Below are 12847 nucleotides of genomic sequence, written 5' to 3'. Positions count from 1 at the left end.
GGCCTGAGGGCTAGCCTGGAGTAGTGGTTCTTCAAGGTGAAGGGCCTGGGGGTCAGCCTGGTTGTCAAACTAATGAGTGCTTGCTGAATTCTTTGCCTTACAAAAACATCCAATATGTAAAGCAGATAAGAGCTGAACTGCTTCCATTGAAGCTGGGGTCTAAGGGGACCCAGAAATAGGACCAGAACCCTATTTACTCCATAGTTGTACATACTAGAGAGACAGGTGGGGTGAGTAGCAAAATGGAGGGAGCTTAGGCAGCTGGCAAGGGTTTCTGCAGTGGAGGAACTGAGTGCTAGGGCAAGGCCCTTAGGGCAGTGCTGGCCAGCAAGACTGGTTGACTCATCTCTCACAGCAAGATGTCAGTGTGTACAAACACCAGGACACCTCCTTACGAAAGTTCTGATGACTTCATCCTGCCCATGTCTCGAGCTTTCTTTCTTGGACTTAAAAGGATATTTTGGGGGAAACTTTCATATAGAAGAAGTACTAAGACTGGAGAAATGACTCAGTAGGTAAGAGAACTTGCTGCTCTTGCAGAGGCTCTGAGTTTTGACCCCAGTAACAACGGGCAGCTCACAACTGAATGACACATAAACTCACACAGACATAAATTAAAAATAAACAGGTAAACAAACCTTTTTTAAGAAAGAAAGAAACAAAGAAAGAAAAAAGAGAGAGAGAGAAAGAAAGAAGGAAAGAAAGAAAGAAAGAAAGAAAGAAAGAAAGAAAGAAAGAAAGAAAGAGAGAAAGAAATATCTTATGGTAATCCAGCCTTCCCATTACTGATCTTTTCTTTCCCCCTTGTTACACTCACATAAGGTGCCGGCTATGGTGGCAAATGCCTTTAATTCCAGCACTCAGAGATCAGGCAGGCAGATCTCTGAGTTCGAGGCCAGCCTGGTTTACAAAGTGAGTCCAGGATATCCAGGACTCTTACACAGAGAAACCCTGGGTTTTGTTTGTTTGGTTGGTTGTTTTGTTTTGTTTTTTGATTTTTTTTTTTTTTTGAGACAGGGTTTCTCTGTGTAGCCCTGGCTGTCCTGGAACTCACTCTGTAGACCAGGCTGGTCTTGAACTCAGAAATCCACCTGCCTCTGCCTCCTGAGTGCTGGGATTAAAGGTGTGTGCCACCACGCCCGGCTTCTTCTGGGGTTTTTATTACAATTTTTTTTTATTATTCCTGAGAATTTCATGTGTGTACAAGGAAACATGACCATACCCACTCCTTATTCCCCTCCTCTGAGTCTCCGTGCATCTTTCCTAACATGTCCCCTTCCCAACTTCATGACTCTTCTGGCTTGTCCAGGTATTTTCACCACCTGTTTCTCTATGTGTTTGCAGAACACACAGCCTGTTTCCCAATAAAGCTGTTTCCTCCCTTCCTTCCTCCGTTCTTCCCTCCTTCCCTTCCTCCCTTCCTTTCTTTCTTTCCTTTTTTTTTTTTTTCTGAGACAGGGTTTCTCTGTGCGGCCCTGGCTGTTCTGGAACTTGCTCTGTAGACCAGGCTGGCCTCAAACCCAGGGACCTGCCTCCTGAGAGCTGGGATTAAAGGCAAATGCCACCACTTTTTTAGACAGGGTCTCAGTATGGAATTCTAGCTGGCCTAGAACTTACTACATAGACCAGACTGGACTCAGATTTACAGACGTCCGTCTGTTCTATTCTGCTCCTAAGTGCTGGAGTCGAAAGCATGCACCAGCACACCCAGCTTACTCACTGGTGGGATTCAGGCTGGGTTTCTACTTCCTTTGGGGTTTTCATTGCATTTTGATTTCTTTAGCATGAACAAGTATCATTTACATTTTAAAAATTACCACATTTATTTTATCTGCATATGCGTGTGGGTACATTCTTCAGGCACACATATGGCAGTCAGAGGACAACTTGCAGGAACCAGTTCTCTTCTCACCATGTTGTCCTGGGATTCTAACTCAGATTGTCAGTGAATGAAAAAAAGAAATACAGAAAGGAAAGGACCTGACTGCCCCTAGGTAGGGCAGAGGAGTTTTTGTTTTTTTTCTTTTTTTGGTTTTTCTGAGACAGGGTTTCTCTGTGTAGCCCTGGCTGTCCTGGAACTCACTCTGTAGACCAGGCTGGCCTCGAACTCAGAAATCTGCCTGCCCGACTCAAAACCACTGTTTAAAAGTCAAAGTGAAGCCTTCTTTGTAGGGTAGACTTCTACCCATCCTGAAACGGTATCTATAAAAATAGCAAGCCGGGCGTGGTGGCGCACGCCTTTAATCCCAGCACTCGGGAGGCAGAGGCAGGCAGATTTCTGAGTTCGAGGCCAGCCTGGTCTACAAAGTGAGTTCCAGGACAGCCAGGGCTACACAGAGAAACCCTGTCTCGAAAAACAAAACAAAACAAGACCAAAAAAAAAAAAAAAAACCAAAAAAAAAAAAAAAACAAAAAAACATGACTTTGAGCTGGATGTGATGACCCACTCCTGTGTTCGAGCCAGCCTGGACTACCCAGTGAGACTATGTCTCAAAGATGGAAATCAAAATAGCTGGGCTTAGTGGCAGCACGGCTATAGTCTCAGCCCTTGGGAACTGGAGGCAGGTGGTTCTCAGTTGGAGGCCTGTCTGAGCTTCATAGAGAGACCCTGACTGGATAAGTAAATGAGGTAATTAACCAAACCGCCAGGAGGAGTGGGAACATGGCTGGAAGTCCACCTCTGGAGGTAGACACTGAAGAGCAGGGACTCAAGGTCATCCTGGGATACCTGGGGCCCTATGTCAGACACACACTCAAATAAACGTAATTAATTTTGTCTTTAATTCTAAAAAGACAAAAAAAAACTATCTTGCTGTTCAAAGAAAAGGATAAAGAAATCATGGAGAGTGTGAGACCAAGGCAGCTGACAGGACAGCTTGGCAGTGAATTATTCATTCAACAAATATTTCCTCAACAGCATGATGACAGCTTCCAATGGAAACTGTCATTTTATAACTTTGGGTTTTGCGTACTACTCCTGGAAACTTTTTTTTTTTGGTTCTTCCCCTGCAATTGTTAGATCTTGTCACTAGGTGGCAGTAGGTATAGCGGTATAGCCATGCTGTGGAGCATGCGAGTTTTGTTTTATTAATACTTAGTCAAGCCACCCATTGCAAATTTGTAAGTGCTCATTGATGATGATGGTGGTGGTGATGATGATGACGACGACGACAATGATGTGTATATGTGTGTGTTTTAATTTTTTATTATTTAAAGCTTCTTCCTTCCTTCCTTCCTTCCTTTCTTTCTTTCTTTCTTTCTTTCTTTCTTTCTTTCCTTCCTTCTTTCTTTCTTTCTTTTTCAAGACGGTTTCTCTGTGCAATGGTCCTGGCTGTCCTGGAACTTGATTTATAGACCAGGCTGGCCTCATTGACATCCTCCTGCCTCTGCATCTTGAATGTTTGAATTAAAGGTATGCACCACCATGTTCTGCTTATTTAAAGATTTTTTGTTTTTGTTTTTCGAAATAGGGTTTCTCTGTGTAGTCCTGGTTGTCCTGGAACTCACTCTGTAGACCAGGCTGGCCTCGAATTCAGAAATCTGCCTGCCTCTGCCTCCCAAGTGCTGGGATTAAAGGCATGCGCCACCACACCCGGCTTACAGTTTATTCTTTAGTGTAGACATCATCTTCTCTGAGTTCTGGTCAGTTTTGATGCCTTCCTGCATTCCTGAAGCCCCTTTGCGACAATATTGTAATATGAATCTTGCCAGTGTCTATTGCTCTTTTAATGGCAGTCTTTCCTCCATCATGAGTGATGTGAGGACAGGAGACTATGAGCAGATGTGCCCACTTGTAGGCTGTCCTTGGGCTCTGTCTGAGCTCTAGAATGATAGCACTGGTTGCTGTCCACTCTTCACAGACACCGCACAGCTACAGGCTCCTGGGAATAAGAAGCCATCCACCAGGGCATACCCACTGTGGTAACAGTGGGTAGCTGAGGGAATTGGGCCAGCCTTTTGGATATATTTTTTATGAATGACTTGTGAAAGCAGCTTCTCAGGGCATCCTGGCCAGGTGCCAGCTGGCTCCTCCGTTTCAGAGCAGCTGTTGAGAGATGCCAGGCTTAATGGGTCCTCTGGTCTGCATGCATTCTGGTGTCTGTGCTGCTAGTGTGCACCTGGACCCGCACAGAGAGGGGAGCTGCAGTACAGAAAATGGGATAAGCCTCCAGAGAAACTGGGTCTCCTGCCTCCGAGTCATGGGGCAGGGGACTGGCGTTCAGTGGTCTTGCCATGCTGTTCTTCTGTTCCAACTGTAACACCAACATCTGCCAGGCACGGGTGAGACCGCTTCTCACAAAGGGAGACGCACAGAGCACTTAATGAGTGGCCAGGTGTGAAGTGACAGGGCAGGGGTTCTGATCCTAAGCCCACACGTAGCCATCTATTACAGCTTCTGCCAGCTCTCCTTCAGGAAAGCTGCCAAATCCCCTCCCTGGGTCACATTTGTGGGAATATGTATTAGTCTTGTAGCTCCAGGCTGCCACTCCTCCCAGCTGGAGACACCTGCTACAGGGCTTCCTCCCTCCTCCCCCTTCTCCACTGTCCTCTCTAGCTGCCTCTTTTCCCCTTCAGGGAGCCCTCATTTTTGTGTTTCCATAAGCCATCCAAAACAGCCTGAGAGCATCACTCTTTAAAGATGGAAGAGCGCTGGAGAGATGGCTCAGCAGTTAAGAGCACTGACTGCTCTTCCAGAGGTCCTAAGTTCAATTCCCAGCAACCATATGGTGGCTCACAACCATCTGTAATGAGATCCAATGGCCTCTTCTGGTGTGTCTGAAGTGATAGTATTACTCAAATACATTAAATAAATAAATATAAAAAGAGTTAGAGGAGGCCTTGTCTTGAGTAGCTTCCTTATGTAGCTACTCTACCTCTGGGCCTCCAGGGTTTCTTGTTTGGTGCACAAAGTAAGTTCCCAATGGTTAGGCTACTGTGCCTGGTTGTTGTGTGCAATGACTAGGTCCTGGGCCCTCATCTGGTGAACTCTCCTGGATTTGACCTTGATTCTTCCATCATCACAGGTCATAGGTTGTATGCCCACATCTTTAAGCAAACATCTACTAATATCTGTGAAACATCTACAATAAAATAGAAACTTCGTGGACAGGGTCCATCCCATCTGCCCAGGCATTCTTGGGTACCTCAGTGCCTAGCAAATATTTCCAAGTGATATACAGGAGAGCATTGAGGACAGATGTGTATGGGCTCCAGTCCTGGCTCCCACATCCTAGCTTTGTGAAAACAAATTAATTCTTTTTTTTTTTTTTTTTTTTTTTTCGCTTTTTGAGACAGGGTTTCTCTGTATAGCCCTGGCTGTCCTGGAACTCACTTTGTAGACCAGGCTGGCCTCGAACTCAGAAATCTGCCTGCCTCTGCCTCCCGAGTGCTGGGATTAAAGGTGTGCACCACAACACCTGGCTTAAATTAATTCTTTAAGGGGCTGGTGAGATGGCTCAGCAGGTAAGAGCACCCGACTGCTCTTCTGAAGGTCCGGGGTTCAAATCCCAGCAAGCACATGATGGCTCACAACCATCCATAACGAGATCTGACTCCCTCTTCTGGAGTGTCTGAAGACAGCTACAGTGTACTTACATATAATAAATAATAAATAAATCTAAAAAAATTAATTCTTTAAGATGCTAAAACTACAGTAGCTCTGGCCACCTGGGTGTTATAATCTTTGAAAGAGTTCATAGAAAATAAGACCAAAAAGCAGTACCATACAAACAGCACATCAGTGCCTGAGAGAGGATGAGTCAGAGCCTCCTCCTTCACTCAGGACCCTAGACACACAAGCAGTGCACACACACATATAAGGTACACACTACATGCACTGCATACATGCACACACATATATGCATACAAGGCATGCATATACACCCACACCCACAGAAGTACCTGCACACATGTGCAGACAGGCAGCTCACAAGCACATGCACACAGAAAGCATACATCTCTTAAGCCATAACAACTTGAACTTTCCCTGGTGGGCACCCAAATCAACCTTAACCACAAGAGGGTTTCTTCTGGGTAGCACAGTGCTGATTAAAGAGTTAGGCGTCTGTCTGTTGATTATTTTATGAAGGGAGGAAAACAGTGTATCATCACATTATATATGAGGCTTGGGATCCCTCTCCCCATCCCTGGATTCACACAGGACTCACTTGTCTGTACATCCTAGCAAGCAAGGGAACTGGAAAAAAGAGAAATGTCCAAGGAGGCAGTCTGGCTGGGGAATTGCAGAAAGGGCTGCTGGAAGAGTCTGAAACGGAGCCAGGCTCAGGGCTGGGTCAAGGTGTAACCAAGAGGCCAGGCACAGGGCCAAAGAGCCCCAGGCCTCTCTCCATTGTGATTTGGAAAGTAGCCAAGTTCAGCCAGGTCCCTCCCAATTCACCAGCTCCTCCTGCTTGAACATGGCCTGTGTGAGCAAAGCAGGGAGCCTGTGTTGAGAAGTCCAGGGTGGTGAGCACTCTAGGGAGGGATGAAGACGAAGACGACACGGCATCTGTTGAGCACCCTCCTCATGCCAGACCCTGTGCTTGATACCTTCAGATATTCAATCTCAGTCACACATGTGCCTCTGAGGGACGGATTTGCTTAAATGAGGTTGATCCATGCTACCTGCTTAACGTATTAATAAAAAAAAATCTATCCCTCCACTTTGTTTGGGAATTTTTTTGGGGGGGGCCTTCTGCATGCTAGGTAAATGCTAGACACTGTGTGAGATCCCAAGACCTCTTTTTGCTTTTGTTTTAAGATGTATTTATTTATTTTATTTATGTGAGCACACTGTAGCTATCTTCAGACACATCAGAAGAGGACATCAGATCTTACTACAGATGGTTGTGAGCCACCATGTGGTTGCTGGGAATTGAACCTTTGGAAGAACAACCAGTGCTCTTAACCGCTGAGCCATCTCTCCAGCTCTTGTTGTTGTTGTTTTTGTTTAATGTATTTTTTTTTAATTTTTACTTATGCGTTGTGTCTGACTGTTTGTCTGTGTACTACCTCCATGCCTGGTGCCCTCAGAGACTAGAAAAGGGAGTCAGATTCCCTGGAACTGGAGTTACAGATGATTGTGGGCCACCACGTGGGTGCTAGGAGTCAACCGTGGGTTCTCTGGAAGAGCAGCCACCTCTCTAGTCCCCAAAATATATTTTATTTACATGTATATGTGTTTGCAAGAGTGAATGTCCGATGGAATCCTGTGGAACTGGAATTAAAGGTGACTGTGAGTGCTGGGAACCAATTGCAAGCAAGTCCTTTGCAAGAGCAGCAAATGCTCTTAACCACTGAGCCATCTCTGTAGCCTTCAGTTTTTAATTTTTTTTTTGAGACAGGATCTCACAAAGTTACTTAGGCTGGCCTTGAAGTTGCTGTTTTACCATCTGTTCCCAAATGAGCAGAAAGGTTAAATCTCCTCCCCGAGCCATCCCTGCCCCTCTCTTGCTCCCTTCCTCCTTGTTGCTTCCTACTTACAGAGCGGAGAGGTTGGAAGCAGCTCCTTTATGGGCCTGTGTCTCTTTTCCTATCGCTTCTCCCCAACAGCATCACAGGTGGTATAAGTAGTTCCCATCCCTCCCCATGCCCAGTATGATCCTATACGTCTATCTAGGCAGTAAGTGTGCTATAGATGGCAGTGCAAGTCAGTCTGGAACTGTGGCCATCTTGCAGGGCTGGGCTCTCACCCTTTAGCAACCAGCTGTTCTTCAGGGCTAGGGAAAACCAGGCCTCCTCTAGAGCCTGCTTATACCTCCCCTGCTCCAGCTTGCTGGTGGTCAGGTGACTCAACACCTGCAACATGGGCCTCTTCCCTTAGACCGTTTGCAAAAAAATGTCAGAGAATGTCTGAGGGCCTAGTCCAAGTTTAAGTCTGACCCTCCAACAGTGAGTGCAAGGAGATGCTTGGGCAGTCAGCATCCCATTACAAAGGAGTGAGGTGAATTGACTAAAAGCTACCTGGCTAACAAATAGCAAGAGCCCAAACTAAACCCTAGGTTTAACAGTGGCCGAATATAGGATCTTTCCTACCTCACTGCTGTCCTCCACACCTGGGAAGGAAGATTAGCAAAGGACATCTTCTGGGGAGGGAACTTCTATCGACACCTCTGGGAGAGAACACATGGCAGATTGATGGCTAAAGGGGTGGATCTAGGGAACCCACACCCAACTCCTCCACCTCCCCAGTTACGGGTGGTTGGGGAGTGTGAGCTGCTTAACACTTCATTCCTATGTGTGCTAGGGCTGGCAAAGTCCTCAGCTGCAGCTCCTCTCAGGCTGGCACACAGAGGAGCAGGGTAGGAGGCCCTCTGTAGCAACTGCCTTGCATCAGGGCCCAGTGTGGACCACAAAACCCCAACACAGGAGCTGGTGTTTGGTCTGTAGCCAGAGTGATTCAGGAGGCTTGCAGCTTGCCAGGCTAGGACTGGACATGGGAGCAGGCCCCCGAGGGGAAAGGAAAAGGACAGCTTGGGGCCACGAGTCCTGGCTCAGAGAGGATTCAAGGAAACCAGGTGAAGCTAGTCCTGTGGCAGGAATGGGTAGCTATCCTCTCACCCCCATGGAGTGAGTGAGAAAGAGCAGCCTATGAGGTCTGGCTACACTGAAGATAGGTCATGTCTCCAGGACAGACCAGGAGGGCTGGGCCATGCACTGGTCCCAGGATGGATACTCAGGGTGGCTGGAAAGTGTTTGACTTTCAGATACAAAAAAGGCAGAGAATTGGTGGCCAGGACATGTAAGGTATGGGGTTCATGCTGGGTATAGCTCCAAGATGAAGGGAGTGGCCCCAGGCCCCACATTGTGACCCTGACGGCTGGCTCAGTGCTATGACAGAATGTATGACAAAACTTTAAAAAATGGTGTGTGTGTGTGTGTGTGTGTGTGTGTGTGTGTGTGTGCACAAGTGTGCATATGTGCAGGTGCCATGAAAGCCAGAACGAGATGCTGGATGCACTGGGATCTGAACTCTAGTCCTCTGATGGAGCAGTAAGCATTCTTTTGTTCCCCATAATTTTTTATTGATTCTTTGTGACTGTCACATCACGCACCCCAATCCAGCTCACTTCCCTGTCCTTCCATATCCATCCATTCTCCACCTTTGTAACCCCACCCCATGAAAGAAAGTGATAAAGAATAAGAAATAAAAACAAACCAAGGGCTGGTGAGATGGCTCAGTGGGTAAGAGCACCCGACTGCTCTTCCGAAGGTCCGAAGGTCCGAAGTTCAAATCCCAGCAACCACATGGTGGCTCACAACCATCCGTAATGAGATCTGACTCCCTCTTCTGGAGTGTCTGAAGACAGCTACAATGTACTTACATGTAATAAATAAATTAAAAAAAAAAAAAAAAAAAAAAAACCAAAACATTTTCACGGTGGAAGCTGTGGCGTGTCACGGTGTGTCACACGGTATGCCATTTTTTGCCCCAACAGCATTACTTACAAATGTTCGTCTCGTCACAATGAGTCATTGGTCTGGTCGGAGGCCTCTGGCTTCTGCTCCACCATCAGTACTGGATCCTCACGGAGACTCCTCTCAGATACGCTGTTGTAAGCACTCTTAACCAACCAGGCATTTTAACCAGCCAGGCATCTTAACCAACCAGGCATCTCTCAGATTCTGAGAAAAGCAAATTACGGAAGAGTTTATTTAGGCTTGCTGTTTTGGAGTACAGTCCACCTTGTAGGGTACAGTGCCACCATGGTGGCAGGAGTGAAGCAGCTGGCCCACTAGACCCTGAGTTAGGGAGCAGAGCCATAACGCTATCTCAATTTGCTTCCTTCACTTTTTTTTTCAACCTGGGACCTGAGCCCATGGGTGCTACCACCTATAGTAATGTTGAGTCTTTCTACTTTAGTTAAAGCTCTCTGGAAACACTCTCCTAGGTACCCCCAAAGCTGAGTCTCCTAGGTGATTCTGTCTTTGTTTCCTTGGGCATGGTGACTCATACCTGTCATTCGGGGACTTAGGGATACTGAGGCAGGAGGATCACAAGTTTCAGATCACCCTGAGAGACCCTGTCTCAGCAAAATAAAACAAGAAGTGGATGTTTTTACTGCCTGTCTGTTATGCTAGGGTCAAAGCAGAGCAGAAGGCAACAGGTTGCCCCAGTGTCTGGTGTTTCCCTGGGAGTCTCCTGCTTATTGACTAGGTTTGAGTCTAGCACCAAATGACTGAGAACTCTGAGGATTAGTGAGACAGCAGGGGAGGCTGAGAGAGAGACAGGCAGGTGGAGGGCAGCCCAGGTGGACACTGAGGGCAGGGTAGGCACCTGCTCTGTATCTCCCCCCCCCCCAGTCCTCTTATACCAGGCATTAGATGAGAGGGCTCACTGGGGCTCAGCATGAACGATGTAGAACATACAAAGAGCATGCTGTCAACCACTCCTGCAGTCTAGGAGTTTCTAGCACCAGCCAGCCCAGAAAAACCAAAGACGAGATTACAGCACAGGCAAGGAGTTTACAGGCACATCCTACCCCCCCAACCCCCCAATCCCCCCCCCACACACAAAGAAGATGTACAACAGCCCACAGGGTCAAGGAACCTCTCATCACGAGATGACAAGAAAATGTAAGACGAACCCACAGTGACATACTGCCTCACACCCATCAGGATAGCGACTGTTACCAGAAGGGAGATGACAAGTGCTAGAATTGATTGAATGTAACAGAGCCTCAAGTACCATGTGGAGACATAAACTCAGGCAGACATTGAGGAAAACGTGGTGGACCCTAAGGAGTTAAAAATAGAGCCAGCATATGATAGATACAGCATTCCCAGTTCTTGCTTTGTAGCCCCACACAATTAGAAGCAAGAGCTCCAACAGATATTTATACACACAGGTTAAAGCAGCATTATTCATGGTAGCCAAAAGGTGGAAGCAGGGGCTGGTGGGTTGGATGTCAAAGCCTTGTAAACGGGAGGACCTGCAGTAGTATGCTTGTAACCAGAGGGCTAAGGAGTGGAAACAGGAAGATCTTTGAGACTCTTCTTACCAGCCTACCCTAACCTAACTGGTGAGCTCTGGGCCAATGAGAGACTCTGTCTCAAAAGTTTCAGACTAGCTGGAGATATACATTGATAGATAGGGTGCCTGCCTGTGGTGCACTGCAGCTCCATAGCACTGAATAAATTGGGTGTGGAGGCATATATGTGTTATCCCAGCACATGGGAGGTAGAAGCAGGAGAATGAGAAGTTCAAGGCTGATAAAATACGGGATACCCATGCTATATTCCACAGACCCAAAGAAGCTAAATAAGAATGCAGGCCCAAGCAAGGATGCTTGAATCTCACTGGAAGGGAGAATAGAATAGTCATAGGAGGCATAGGGAGGGAGGGAACTGGGAGGGAGAGGGGGGTTGGGAGGGGAAGGAGGGTAGTTCAGGATCAGGTGTGGGGAGAGAAAGGGGAGATGGCAAGATGGCCATGAGAATGAATGGAAATGTGGGGGGGCGGTAGGGGACATCTCAAGGATCTACCAGAGACCTGGGATAGGGAAAGCTCCCAAGAATCAATGGGGATGTCTTTAGGTGGGACTCACAGCAGTGGGGGGATATGGAACCTGAAAAGGCCACCTCCTATAGCCAGCCAGGAACCCCAGTGGCGATAGGGATGCCAACCCACCCGCAAAACTTTTGACCCAAAATGTATCCTGTCTACAAGAAATGCAAGGTCGGGCGTGGTGGCGCACACCTTTAATCCCAGCACTTGGGAGGCAGAGGCAGGTGGTTTTCTGAGTTTGAGGCCAGCCTGGTCTACAGAGTGAGTTCCAGGACAGCCTACACAGAGAAACCCTGTCTTGAAAAACCAAAAACAAACAAACAAAAAAAAAACCAAAAAACAAAAAACAAAAACCCAAAAGAAATGCAAGAATCAGGGAGGGAGCAGAGACTGAGGAAATGGCCAACCAATAACTGGCCAACTAGAGGCCCATCTCATGGGCAAGCACCAAACCCTGACATTATTAATGATACTCTGTTATGCTTGCAAACAGGAGTCTAGCATGGCTGTACTCCGAGAGACTCCACCCAGCAGCTGACTCAGATAGATGCAGAGACCACAGCCAAATATTGACTGGAGCTTGGGGACTCTTGTGGGGGAGCTGGGGAAGGAATTGAGGGCCCCAAAGGGGACAGGAACATTACAGGAAGACCAACAGAGTCAACTAACCTGGATCTTTGGGAGCTCTCAGAGACTGAACCACCGAACAAAGAGCGTACATGGGCTGGACCTAGGCTCCCCACACAGATGTAGCTGATATGCAGCTCTGTCTTCACACGTGGGTCCCAAACAACTGGAGACAGAGCTGTCCCTAAAGCTGTTCCTGTCTGTGGAATACATCCTTCTAGCTGGGCTGCCTCAGTGGGAGAGGATGCATCCAGCCCTGCAGAGACTTGATGTGCCAGGGCTGAGGGATACCCAAGGGGTCCTTCACCCTCTCAGAGGAGAAGGGAATGGGGCCAGGGATTGTGGGAGGGAGTGCCAGATGCAGGAGCATTGGTTGGGATGTAAAGTGAATTAAAAAAAAAGAAAGGAAGGAAGGAAGGAAGGAAGGAAGGAAGGAAGGAAGAAAGAAAGAAAGAAAGAAAGAAAGAAAGAAAGAAAGAAAGAAAGAAAGAAAGAAAGAAAGAAAGTTCAAGGTTGTCCTTAGCTACCATACCAAGTTTGAGACCTTGTCTCAAAAAACAAAAAACAAATAAGCAAAAACTGAGGACCATATTTCTGAGGATGGTGCCTGAGGCTGTCGTCTAGATGCAACAAATGCATGCACACACAACACACAAAGCCTACAGTTTTTGTATTAGGTCTCCCACTGTCTGAGTGTGAGCCGTTATGGAAAGC

This window comes from Mus musculus, chromosome 15 (genome assembly GCF_000001635.26).
Source record: "Mus musculus strain C57BL/6J chromosome 15, GRCm38.p6 C57BL/6J".
In the NCBI taxonomy this organism is placed as follows: Eukaryota; Metazoa; Chordata; class Mammalia; order Rodentia; family Muridae; genus Mus; species Mus musculus.
This window is presented reverse-complemented; position numbering follows the sequence as displayed.